This window comes from Mobula hypostoma, chromosome 25 (assembly GCF_963921235.1).
Source record: "Mobula hypostoma chromosome 25, sMobHyp1.1, whole genome shotgun sequence".
Lineage (NCBI taxonomy): Eukaryota > Metazoa > Chordata > Chondrichthyes > Myliobatiformes > Myliobatidae > Mobula > Mobula hypostoma.
In genome coordinates, this window is record NC_086121.1 from 15,516,023 (window position 1) to 15,530,740 (window position 14,718).

Consider the following 14,718-nt stretch of genomic DNA (forward strand, 5'->3'; position numbering starts at 1 on the left):
TGTAATTTTTTTCCCCCTCAAAATAATGCCCTGGCATTTCTTGATGGCTGTGGAGGCCAAGTCATTGGGTACATTTGAAGTGGAGGTTGATAGGTCTTATTAGTAAATGTGTCAAAGATTATGGGAAGGAGGGAAGAGAATGGGGTTGAGAGGGATAATAAATCAGCCATCTTTGAATAGCAGTGTAGACTTGATGGGCGAAATGGCCTAATTCTGCTCCTGTGTCGTACAGTCTTAAAGAGTAGTTGGGAACTTAGTTTGAATTTGTATTTGTAAGATGGAACTTTTGACTGTTCTTGATGTATTGATCATTAGAATTTGAACCTTTCTCCGTATCACACACTAAAGAAAGCCTCGGATTTCTGTAGCGCTTTCAACCAATAATGTACTCTGAGGTGTACTCACTGTTGGATTATAGGAAGCATTGTAGGCATTTCACACAAAGTATCCAAACCAATGTGTGATAAACAACCAGATAAACTCTCTATCTGCACAGCCTTGCAGTTTGCAACTTTAATGTTCCTTTGTTCATGTTATTTATTTATTGAGATACAGCATGGAATAGGCCCTTCCGGACTCTCCAGCTGTGCCGCCCAGCACTGATTTAGCCCTATCCTAGTCACAGGACAATTTACAATGACCAATTATCTTAACAACCAGTATGACTTTGGACTGTGGGAGGAAACCGGAGCACCCGAATGAAACCCTTGCGGTCACGGGGAGAACGTACAAACTCCTTACAGCCGGTGTCGGGAGTGGAGCCCGGGTAAAACGTTGTGCTACTGTGCCAGCCCAGTGTTCTCATTGATCTGTTGACTGGATGAGCGCGATCTCTGAGATATTCCTTTTGTCCCGTTTATCCCTCTCCCACTCTCTCTGCAACTTAACAACTTGTTTCCCTTTTTCCCTCCCGGCTCCAATGAGGCACTTCTGACCTGAAATCACAGGTGCTGCCTGGCCTGCTGAGTATTTCCAGCATTTTGATTTTTATTTCAGATTCCCATCACTTACAGTGTTTTGATTTTTGTATAAACTATATGTTATTATATTATGTAGATACCATGGACAAGAAAGTATACTAGCGTCTCTACTTCCTCAGGAGGCTAAATAAATGTAGCATGTCCCATCAATCCTTACCAATCTTTATCCAAGCACCATAGAAAGCATCCTGTCTAGATGCATAACGGCTTGGTATGGCAACTGTAATGAGCCCCTTGGGTTTTCACAGCACCTGAACTGGTTAATTGGTGTTTAACTAGATTCGTTAATCGTTTAGAGTTTTTCCTCAAGCAGTTTGCTTTTTGTGATGCACTGTCCTGGTGCTTTCTGTTTAAGCTTGTTAAGTTTATTTTCATAAGCTCAGGGATTCCGTGTACTTGTGTTTCCTAAACGGACTCCTGATTAGCGCTGATTGTGAGGTCCTAGTTTTGAGAATGGTGTCGCTTGGCCAAGCCACTGAAGTTCTTTTAGAATTATGATGAATAAACTCTGGTCGCCATCGCTATATCAAAGTCTGCCTTCCCTCTGCACTCGGGTTCTGATATTGCCAGCGCACAACATGACAGCAAGTACTTTGCACGTGACCACAGAAACTGCAGCGAGTTGTGGACGCAGCTCAACACAGCATGGAAACAGCCTCCCCTGTAAGAACTTTGTCTGTACTTCTCTCTGCCTCAGTAGATCAGTCAGCATAATCAAAGATCCCACTCACCCCGGACATCCTCTCGTCTCCCCTCTCCCATCCAGAAGATACAAAAGCCTGAAAGCACATGCCATCGGGCTCAAGGACAGCTTCTCCCCTGCTGTTATAAGACTATTAAAGTAACACACACAACATGCTGGAGGGACTCAGCAGGCCAGGCAGCATCTATGCAAAAAGTGCACGATTGCATTTTCTGACAGACGGAGTGTAGGTACTCCAACCTGATGGCATGAACATCGATTCTCGAACTTTCGGTAAAGGCTGGATCTCTCAGTGGCCACCCATTTTAATTCCACTTCCCATTCCCATTCCGACATGTCAGTCCATGGCCTCCTCTACTGTCACGACGAGGCCACAGTCAGGATAGAGGAGCAACACCTTATATTCCATCTGGCTAGCCTCCAACCTGATGGCATGAACATCGATTTCCTGAACTTCCACTAATGGCGCCTCCCCTTCACCATTCCCCATTCCCATTTCCCTCTCTCACCTTATCTCCTTGCCTGCCCATCACCTCGCTCTGGTGCTCCTCCCCCTTTTCTTTCTTCCATCGCCTTCTGTCCTCTCCTGTCAGATTCCCCCTTCTCCAGCCCTGTATCTCTTTCACCAATCAACTTCCCAGTTCTTTACCTCACACCTCTCCCCCTCCTAGATTCACCTACCACCTTGTGGTTCTTCCTCCTCTTCCCCCACTTTCTTATTCTGACTCCTCATCTTTCCTGCGGTCCTGCCAAAGGGTCTTGGCCTGAAACATCAACTGTACTCTTTTCCATCGATGCTGCCAGGCCTGCTGAGTTCCTCCAGCATTTTGTGTTGTGCTGTTTGGGTATGCAGCAGCTGCAGATTTTCTCTTGTTTGTGATTAGACTATTAAAGTGTCCCCTAGTATGGTAAAGAGGATTGTTGACCTCACAATCTATCTTATTGCCTACCTGCATTGCACTTTCTCTATTACACTTTATTCTGCAATCTGTTGTTGTTTACTTTGTTCTAGCTCAATGCACTATCTATGAATTGAACAGTATGCAAGACAAGACTTTCACTTATTTCAATACCCATAACAATAGTTCCAATTTCTCTTACACTGTTTCACAGAGATGAATCATAAACCTGAAGAAAAGGACCTCGCATCCACTCTGCGCAAATAACAGCATTTGGGACAATTTACCTTTGTATTGAGTAAGACAAACAGGATGCCAGAGGAACCTAGCAGGTCAGGCAACATCTGTGGAAGGGAATAAACTTATGAAGGGTCTCAGCCCAAAACATTGACTGTTTATTCCCCTTCACAGGTGCTGTCTGACTTGCTGAGGGTTCTTCAGTATTTTGTGTGGGTTGCCCAAGATTTTCAGCATCAACAGGATCTCTTGTTTAGCGGTAAGATACTCGACCTGTAACGTTAGCTTGGGTTTTCTCTCTTTACAGCTGCTGCTTGGCATGCTGAGTACCTCCAGCAATCTGTTTTATTTGCAATTTCCAGCCGCTGCGGTGTTGCCGTTCAGTTCCAGCATTTGGTTAATCTCTCCTCATTCATCATGTTCTGTTTACATCTCCTCCAGGCAGCTCAGCTGCAACTAACAGGCTTTCAGCAGCCTGGCTCAGCCAGCCACACCACATTTCATGGCACTCAGTCCCTCTTGGCCTCCATCCCATTTCCGACATTCCCTTTCCATTCCTCCCTCTCCCTCTTCACTGCAGTTTAATGCAAGCCTGTTTTCCAACATTACTAGTTCTGATGAAAAATCTTCAACCTGTTTTTTATTTCTGTTCTAACGTCAGATTTTGTTTTCTGTTAACAGTTATGTGAATTGCCTGGGAGATTCTCAGATTCAGATTAGCTTATGATCATATCTATCTTGATTGTGTGAAGCTCACAGAGTGAATATTATACCCGGTAATCAAGCACAATAAACACAGTGATGAGCACAAATTAGAGGATGGTGCAATACCTTATCATATCCGAGAACTTGTTCTGGAACCTGCACACAAGTGCCATCACGAAGACAGCATGACAGTGCCTCTACTTTCCTTGACTTTTGTGTAGTTTTGGCATGTTATCTAAAACTTTCTTAAACTTCTATTGATCCACAGTGGAGAGTATCCTGACTGGCTGCATCACAGCCTGATATGGAAACACCAATGCCCAGGAATGAAAATGTCTACAGTAAGTGGTGGGCACATCATGGATAAAGCTCAGTCAAGATGGCTATCTGGAGAAGACAAATATCAGAGTTGTATTGTACATGCATATGTTGGCAATAAAGTGAACCTTTGAACCTCCTCACCTTCGAGTTTATCTACAGGGAGTGCTGCCACAAGAAAGCAGCATCCATCATCAAGGACCCCCACCATCCAAGCCAAGCTCTCTTCTCACTACTTCCTTCAAGCAAGAGGTACAGAAGCCTTAGGTACCTCACCACCACGTTCATGAACGATTATTACCCTTCAACCATCAGGCTCCTGAACTGGTGTGGATAACTTCACTCACCGCATCTCTGAACTGATTCCACGACCTACAGATTCACTTTCAAAGACTCTACAACTCGTTGTCGGTATTGTTTATTTTTTATTTGCATAATTTATCTTCTTTTGCATATTGAATGTTTGTCAATCTTGGTTAATATATACGTTTTCATGATTTTTTTTAACCCTTTGGTAATATTTATGTACTTTGGTAATAAATTGACTGAAAGAATATAGATGTTTTAAGACCGCAGGTGGTTGTTGAATGGCAAGAGTCAGCGGCTCTGGGAGCAGAGATGTGTCTGAAAGGAAAACGGTAGTCCAGGTCCCAGAGGAAGACATAGTACTGTGTCTTTGGGAGGCATGGTAGTGCAGGACCATGCTATTACAGGACCAGTGACTGGGGTTCAAATCCCACCACTGCCTGTAAGGAGTTTGTACGTTCTCCCCATGACCATGTAGGTTTCCTCCACGTCTTCTAGTTTCCTCCAGGATTTCAAAGACATAAGGGTTAGTACTTTAATTGCTCACTTCGATGTAACTGGGTGATGCGGACTTGTTACCAAGCTGTATCTTTAAAGAAAAAAGACTGAGCGTGTTACTCACTATACTCATTAGGATCAGTGTAGCAGAGTAGGTTGGCAGTCAGCCAGCTAAAGGTCCCACCAGGTCTGGGGCGTGACTGGGAACTCACTCTGTTGCTCATAGCTCAGGTTAAATCCTGAATGCTGCTGTCAGTGACCAAGAGTACAAAGTATACCCGCTCTACGGTGCGGTATGTTACAGATAAGCACATAATAGACTTGTATTTTTTTTTAAATTTTCCTGCGTGAACCAGGCCAATTAAATTATGGTTGTGCACACCAATGAAAAGTGAAACCATATACTTCGCTTGATAAGCATTTCACTATTTCTTTTAAAGAGGGTTCCTCCATCATTTTAAGCAGGCCGTGGGGCTGCTTGCTCTCCAGCAGCTGGAGCAGAAACCTTTCATTCCAGTGTGGTGCCTTCTCTCCCTGCTCCTCGCCCCTCACTTTGGGAAGGAGGCCATCTTGTGGTCAGTTAAAGCAAGAAGTTCTTGTTTCCTGAGAAATTCCACTCCTCCTTCCTCTTAGGCAGCCAGGATGTTTCCACTGAGTTTCTGTTTAAAAAAAACAGGCAAGATATGCTCTGAGTTTCCCAAATAGAATGTGCAGTTGCTTTTATACCTTGTTATTGTAACTTGCTTTGTGATATTTCTTAAGTTTGCTTTGGGGTTCTATTGCTGGTGATGGTGACCAAACACCTTGTGGCGTGTACTGCTTAAAGAGGAAATGAGTGTGGTATTTATTTTATTTTTTTTTTAAGAGATACAGCACGATAACAGGTCTTTCCTACCTAACGAGCCCACATGGCCCAATTATACCCACATGAGCAATTAACCTACTAACACATATATCGTTGGAACCTAGGAGGAAACCAGAGCACCCAGCAGAAACGTACATGATCAGAAGAATGTACAACCTCCTCACAAACGGCAGTGGGAATTGAACCAGGGTTGCTGCTGCTATTATGTTACACTATGCTACTGTGCTTCCCAAATTGATGCACTGTAAGTAAGTCACATTGATTTCAGGGCATAATGAATTGAAAGGGAGGTATGTATTGATTGTCATGTACTCCAGGATATACAATATTTTTATGAATAAAGCACTGTATTTTTTTAAATAAAATTATATGTGACTGATAAAAAGGAGTTTCCCTTTACCCTTCCTAATCACATATAAGCATGTCGGGGTCATTACAATAATTAACCAAACTGGAAACCTCTGAAACTTTAGAAATTAAAACAAAAGTCTGAGCAGCCACTAGTAATCCATAGAACTGGTAAATAATGCATTCAAACCCTGGCTAGATGAAGGTTCATAGTTGAGAGGTAAACAAGTCATGTGACACCAGAAACCTGTCTAACTATGGACAGGCAACACAAGTGTTAATGCAAACAGCCTCTGATGTCCTTGTCTTTTTATAAATGAGCATTCTGCTTGGAACCTTGGATTCCCAATCTTCCCAAATTGCACTGAAGTCATCAGAAATTAATCTCCAAGACACAGCTGCAAGAGGAGGATGGGAAAAAGTTCGTAACTAAAGAAGAATTGAGATGAGAAAGACTGTCTGATCTACTGTCAGCTTAATAGATCTGCTTGTCTTTTAATTGGCTATAGGGAGGCAGAGCACTACAAAGGTGGAAATGACTGCGGACTGGTGGCGGGTCTGCAAGGTTTTAAAGTTCACCTTATTTATCAAGCGTACATCAAAACATGCAGTGGTTTGCGTCAACGACCAACACAGTTCGAATATGCGCTGGGGGGCAGCCCGCAAGTGTCGCCATGCTCCCAGCACCAACATAATATACCCACGACTTACTAAACCCTGCCTGCGTGCCGCTGGAATGCTGCAGGAAATCGGAGCACGTGGAGGAAGCTCGCGCAGTCATGGGGGGAACGTAGAAACTCCTCATAGACAGCAGCAGGAACTAAACTCTAACCTTCTGATCACCGGCACTACAAGGCATTTCGCTAGTCACAAAGTACCTATCGCTACAAGGGGAGAGGTCATTGGAGTTCGTGCGATAACACCTCGAGGAGCATATTCAGGTACAGTTCACATCTCACTGACTAACAGGCAGCCATGCACAAGTCATATAGAGATCAAGCAACTGAACACAAATCTGAGTCCTCACCACTCTGCACAGAAATTATTCCTGGGACAGTAGCAGTATCAGAACGGTCAGCAAGCATTCCCCATCCCTGGTTGCCTTTTAAGCACAGCCGCTTTAAAATGGTTAAACTTTAATGATATGCATTCATGGTAGTTTGGGAGCTGCAAGTTTAAACTATTAAAATACTGTATGGCTGCCAGTGCAAACACCATAAAGATCTTGATCCTTAATTGTGAGGTTCACAGAGCAGGAGGAAGTTGTAGAGGCTCTGAGGATCAATTTTCAATCCTCTCCGGTAACAGGATTGGTGCCAAAGGAATGGAGAAATGCTAACATTCTTCCATTGTTTGAAAAAAGAGGAAGGGATAAAATAATTAATTACAGACCAGTTTACTTAGTTTCACTAGTGAGCAAATTACTGGAATCCATTCTAAGGAACACTATAAATTTCAGTTAGACAGAGACAATATAACGATGAAGAGTCAGCATGGGTATAATTATAAAGGGCAGGTATTATCTGAACTAAGGAGGTGTTATAAACACAAGAAAATCTACAGATGCTGGAAATCCACAGCAACACACACAAAATGCTGGAGGAACTCAGCAGGTCAGGCAGCATTCATAGAGATGAATAAACAGTCAATGTTTTGGGGTGAGACCTTTCTTCAGGACTGGAAAGGGAAGGGGAAGACGACACTAGAAAAAGGTGGGTAGGAACGGTAAAGGGAAGGAGAGGAAGGAATCTGTTAGGAGAGAAGAGTGGGTCATAGAAGAAAGGAAGGGGGGGGGGGACAGGGGCAGGTGAGAAGAGGTAAGATGCCAGAGTGGGGAATAGAAGGGAAGGGCAGAGGGGGATGGAAACTTTTTCTACTGGAATGAGAAGTCACTCTTCATGCCATCAGGTTGGAGGCTACCCAAACAGAACATAAGGTGTTGCTCTTCCACCCTGAGAGCGGCCTCATCGTGGCACAAGGTGAGGCCATGAACCGACATGTTGGAACGGGAATGGGAATGGGAATTAAAATGTTTGGCTATGGGGAAGTTCCGCTTTTGATGGATCTCCATCAAATCCAAAGTCCAAACAGGAGAGGACAGAAGGCCATGGGAGAAAGGGAAGGAGGAGAAGCATCAGAGGGAGGTGATGGGCAGGTAAGGAGGTGTTCGGGAATATTTGAGAATCATATGAATAGAGCAAATATTAATTCAAACAAGAACTAATCTTCAGTTTTTATTGTAAATTGCAAGCAGTAAATTGAAGCTAAAAGCACAGGCTGGTCCACAGACTATGAGATTTCATATGCATCAGCCAAACATTAATACAATGGGGTTGAGTTAATTGGCTTGCAGACCCAGTCAGTTTGGATTGGCAACAACTTCTCCTCCACAATCTCCATCGGCACAGGTGCACCTCAAGGCCATGTGCTTAGTCCCATGCTCTACTTGCTTTACCCATGTCTATGTGGCTACGCACAGTTCCAATGCCATATTCAAGTTTGCTGGTGACAACTGTGTCACAGGCTGAATCAAAGGTGGTGATGAAGAGCATAGGAGGGAGATTGAACATCAGGCAGGGTGGTGCCACAGCAACAGCCTCTTACCCAGCAAGACCAAGGAAATGATTATTGACCAGAAGAAAACCACAGATCTGTGAACCAGTCGTCTTTGGAAAATCAGCAGTGGAGAGGATCAGCAGCTTTAAATTCCTTGGTGTTATCATTTCAGAGGATCTGTCCTGTGCCCAGCATGAAAGTGCAATTATGAAGAAAGCATGGCATCTAAAACTTAAAATTCCTTACGAGTTTGCAAAGATAGAACATGGCATCTCAAACTGTGACAAACTTCTACAGATGTCTGGTGGGGAGTATATTGACTGGTTGCATCACAGACACCAATGCCCTTGAACAGAAAATCCTACAAAAAGTAGTGGATACTGCCCTGTCCACCACGTGTACAGCTTCCCCCACCATTCAGCACATCTACACAAAGCACTGTGGCAGGAAAACAGCATCCATTATCAGACCCACCACCCAGGTCATGCTCACTTCTCGCTGCTGCCATCAGGAAGAAGGTACAGGAGCCTCAGGACTCACACTACCAGGTTCAGCAAAGGTTATAACCATCAGGCTCTTGAACCAAAGGGGATAACTTCACTCAATTTCACTCGCCCATCATTAAAATGTCCCAACCTATGGACTCACTTTCAAAAACTCTTCCTTTCATGTTCTCAATATTTATTTACTATTTCTTTCCTTTTTGTATTTGTAGTTTGTTGTCTCAGACACTGGTTCAACTTGGTGCTTTCCCACCCCCCACCCCACTTTCTGCAAGGATCGTTCCCTATGCGACTCCCTTCTCTATTTGTCCTTTCCACCAATCTCCCACCTGGCACTTATCCTTGCAAGCAGAACAAGAGCTACACCTCCTCCCCCACTACCATTCAGGGCTCCAAACAGTCCTTCCAGATGAAGTGACGCTTCACATGGGAATCTGTTAGGGTCATACTGTATCTGTGCTCCTGGTGCGGCTTCCTATATATCGGGGAGACCCAATGCAGATTGTGAGATTGCTTCATTGAGCACGTACGTACCATCCACCAGAAAAAGTGGGATTTCCCAGTGGCCTCCCATTTTAATTCCGCTTCCCTTTCTCATATGTCAGTCCATGGCCTCCTCGACTGTCGCGATGAGGCTACACTCGGGTTGAAGGAACAACACATTATACTCTGTCTGGGTAGCCTCCAACCTGATGGCATGAACATTGATTTCTCAAACTTCTGGTAACGCCCCCCATTCATTATTCCCCATTCCCATTTCCCTCTCTCATCCCTATCTCCTTACCTGCCCATCACCTCCCTCTCATCATCTCCTTCCCTTTCTTCCATGGCCTTCTGTCCTCTCCTATCAGATTTCCCCTTCTCCAGCCCATATGTTTTTCACCAATCAACCCCAGCTCTTTACTTCACCCCTCTCCCTCTCCTGGTTTCACCTATCACCTACTGCCTTCCTCTCCTCCCCTCCCTACCACCTCATTTTTTTCCCTTCAGCCCCGATAATGGGTCTGGACACAAAATATTAACCGTTTATTCGTTTCAATAGATGCTGCCAGGCCTGCTGAGTTCCTTCTGCATTTTGGGTGTGTTGCTGAGGTGGTTTATATTACCATGCAGGAGGGGAAACAATGAGGGCAAAGAAAAGTGAGCCTCAGGATTGAGGAAGTCCACCTTCCTGTGGATTTTTGCATACGCCTAAACCATGAGACCTGTCCTGGGGAGAGACACACTGAGTAAGGCAGGTCATTATAGATTCAGGAAAAGGAGAAATAACGTGGACAAAACAGGGGCAGTGAACATGTGGGACCCGCAGAGCAGCTAATATGGTCCACAGAGAGTCAGCAGACCCAAGCTCGAAGGGAAGACAGGACAATGATCGTGAGTCATGTCAGCAAGTCCCAAGGGTGGGGGCCAAACATAGTCAAGACCTGTAAGAGGCAGTGCAGCTGCCTGCAGAGGTAGCAGCAATTAAAGACACACTAGAAAGGGGAGAGCGAGGTGGATGAGGGTACAGATCAGAAAAGGAACATGAGGATGACATAAATTTAAAGTGTACAGAAAGAAACTACAAATAGCAATTTAGTATGATTATATGGAGATATGATTGTAACCAAGGTAACACACTGAGGGACAGAGCAAAACAACAGCAACACACTGCTGATCAGAGAGAGCCAGAGGGAGAGAAGATAATCCTCTCAAGTGACCAGGTTATGGTAAGGGATCGGCCTGAAAAGGCAGGGTTCGCTCCCAGGTGGATAGGACCACAGGTGTTGCTCTGGGCAAATGTAACCTGTGTTTGTGCACAGACCTGGCAAGGCAGTCAGTAGCAACACTGGACTCAGACGCTTGCTGCCCTAACAGACAGAACAAGGGATGAAGTCCACCTTGTAACCGTGTCACTGCAGAGAATTACGTGGTGAACACTAGCCTGTTGCTTCAGATCTGGACACTCCTATTGAAAGCAGACACGTGGATGAAAGAGAACAGAAACACGAATGCAGAAGACACAAGACAGCGTGTCAGCAAGCCGTGAATAAAGTGTTAAACTATAACGGTAACGGTTCTTTGTGATGAAGGCTGGTTCCGCAAGGTAGATCAGAATAGAATATTGGGAAAATAGATGCGAAGGGATCAGAGTTACAGCAGGGACATCAAGTTCCACAACTTTGATGGCAAGGCAGACTGAGAAAGAAATTGCACACAGCATCTGACGGCAGCCATGCCAGCCTGGAATGGGAGTGGATACAAATGAGCTGGGCTCTTTCAGTGGCTGGGCCAGCGACCAAAAGGACAGCCCTTGCAGCCATTCCAATAAAGACCTGCAGATCAATCAAAGGGACAAAGACTTGCTGTCAGATTATTCTGACAATCCACTGTCATGACATGGAATGTGAACTGCTGCCTGTGAACCTGAAACAAAGTTACCTTGCTGTGCCCATAGCCACACAGCAACTACCATCAACCACTGCTGAGTTTTAATTATCAGGCATTGAAGGGGCGTAGACAAGGGTATGTAAACTGCAATGGGCTAGCAAGGAAGGAGGCAACAAGCACATGAACGATAAAGCTGCTTTTTGAAGACTGGTTGACATTGAACAGACAAAAGTATCCAAGAAGAGGATATGATCAAATTTCTGGAATGTTTTATTGCCATCTCTGCTTTGTCCTGTAGATAACCAGTTAGGGATGATTGAGTAGATATAGATGCATAGGACAGAATAGGTTAGTAATTGGGGAAAGAATCCCTAACCCCCTCTCCTTCACCATTTCCCGTTCCCTTTTCCCTCTCTCACCTTATCTCCTTGCCTGCCTGTCGCCTCCCTCTGGTTCTCCTCCCCGCTATTCTTTCTTCCAAGGCCTTCTGTCTCTTTCACCAATCAACTTTCTAGCCCTTTGCTTCATCCCTCCCCCTCCAGACTTCACCCTATCACACTTCATTTCCAATCTACGCATATCTAAAGAGAGGGGTATGGGGAGGATTTTACATTTTCACTGAACTTGTCTCACTTGTTACTGAAAATCCTATCGCGTCAAGACTTCGCCAACTGAAATGGAGAAGGTTCTCAGTGTCTTCCCAACAGCTCCTTCTCTGCTTTGGACAGTGTTGTGATGGAAATGAGACAGATTCTTCAGGTCTCAAGGCAAGGATTCTGGACACACAGTTTTAACAATAAGGAGTTTATTTACAAGGGGAGAAGAGCTTGGGGACAACACAGGTGGCTACAATATTTGCACAAACGTGCTTAGACGAGCGTGGGAAAAGTTGGGTCAGCAGTACAATACACGGGAAAAGTGTGGGGACAGAGTACAGGTATATATACAAGCAAAGGAAAAGTAACTACGATACCTGCCTCCCTTGACTATGGGCAAGCACGGCTCTCTGCTACAGGGACAACAATAAACGCTCCCAAAACCCTAATCAATGCACAGCTCACCACGTGTCCCCAGCGCTGCTCTGCAATCTTCAGCCTGGAGTGAAGCAGGGTGGTCCCTTGGAGATAGCAAAAAAGAGAGCGAGCCAAGCACATGTAGCACCCTTTATAGGTCAGGGGGCTAGAGGGTCCAGCCCAGGTGATTCACCGGGGGGCCAAAGACTTGGTGCTAGACGGATTAATCCAATTAAGGTGGCCAATGGTTAAGTGTGCATTGATTAGTTGGGAGGGGTGAAATGTTGACTGGCATGTGGCGTGCCTTCCGAGCAGGTAGGGGGCAGTGCTGAGCCGTGACAGGCAGCCACAGACCAGCAATCCCCATGCTGTTGTTCCAACCTATATAAAGCTACTCCACGATCAATCCAACTCTTCCCTCTCACATAGCCCTCTATTTTTCTTACATCTATGTACCGATCTAAGAATCTCTTAAATGCTATTGTATCACTCTCTACCACCACCCCTGGCAGGGTATTCCAGCAACCCACCACTGGGTAGAAAAACCTAACTCTGACATCTAAACTTTCCTCCACTCAGCTCAAATGGTTATCCTCAGGTATTGATCGTTGATGCCTTCGAAAAAAGGCGCTGTCGACGTTTTATGCCCCAAATAATCTTATATGCCTTTATCGAGTTGCCTTTCATCCTCAGTTGCTCCAAAGAGAAAAGGCCTAGTTCATTCAACCTTTCTTCATATGACACGTTCTGTAATCCTGGCAAATCTCCTCTGGACCCTCTCTAAAGCTTCTATACCCTTCCTATAATGGAAAAAAAGGAAATTGCCTTTTAAACTCACAAGAGCATAGGCCATCAACTTTTTGCTGTTGATGTTTCTGTGGCAGGCAATTTCTTTTTTACGAGGTCAAATCGCTAGCTCGACGCTCAACCCAGCACGGATAGAAAGCCTGCCAGGGGAGCCAGCTGGATTCGAACTCAGGGGTCTTCGCTCTGAAGTCCGGTGCTGATGCCACTACGCCACCAGCCAGCTTCTTCCTGTAATGAGGTAACTAGAAATGAACAGAATATTTCAAGTGTTATCTAACCAGAGCTTTACAGAGCTGCAACATTAGTTTTCAGCTCTGGAACTCAATCCCCTGAACCAATCTATCAACTTGCACGGCAACTTTGAGGGATCTATGGACTTGAACCTCAAGAATGCTCTGTTCCTCCACAATGCCAGGCATCCTGTCAATACGCTTTACCTTGTCTTCATGTTTAATCTTCCAAAGTATAAAACTTCACACTTTTCCAGACTGAACGCCATTTGCCACTTCTCTGCCCAGCTCTACATCCTATCAATGTTCAAAGTACATTTATTATCAAACCATGTATACATTATACAATGGGCAGCCACGAAACAAGAATCACCCCCCACAATAAAAAATTTAAGAAAAGACCGACAAACACCCAATGTGCAGAGAAAAAAACAAAATCATGCAAGCAATGGAAGTAAGCAAATAGCATTTAGAATGAGAGTGAGCCCTCACACACAAAGCCCAGAGCAGGCCCACAGCCTCAGCACGGCAAAGAGTGGAGTAAACGTCGCAGAACCAGCCTGGACTTCTCTCCTTGTCCTGACATCCTGCCTTTTCAATCCATTGGGTCCGACGTTTAAATCGTCCAAATGTTCGGTCGTTCCTCGCTCTGAGTCCCAGGCCCTGTCGCTTCGATATGCTGTGCCTGGACCCTGCCACCACATTTCGGCCTGGCACTTAGATCCATCAAACCTCGCTCGCAGTTTAGGTGCATGTGCCCCAAAACTACCTCTGCTCCAACTTACTCTGCTTGCCCCAACTCCATCTCAAATATGCCTCAACTTTGCCCCGCACCGGCACCCTTCAACCTTTGATGCAACCATACCTTCGCGGTGATATTTACCATAATTCTTTACAGAAAAATGTCCCGAAGTAACCTGCAAAAATCTTCTACATGATCCACATCACCATCAACCTCTGTGTTGTTAGCACACGTACTAACCCACCTCATCCAAGTCATTTCTAAAGATCAGAAAAAGCAGAGGTCCCAGAACAGACCCCTGAGGAACACCACTAGACACTGACCTCCAGACAAAATACACTCCATCGACTCCCATCCTCTGTCTGAACCCATTCAACCACGTTTCTCTGAATCCAAGGATTCATGACTTTTTGGATGAGCCTACCATGGGAACCTTACCAAACACCTTATTAAAATCCATATACACCACTCTACCTTAATCTACTTGTTTTGTCACCTCCTTGAAAAATTCCACCAGGCTTGTGAAGCACAACCTGCCCCTCACAAAGCCATGCTGACTATCCCCAATATGCTTCTCCAAATGCCCATAAATCCTCTCACTAAGAATCCCTTCCACTAGTTTGCCCACTGTTGACATA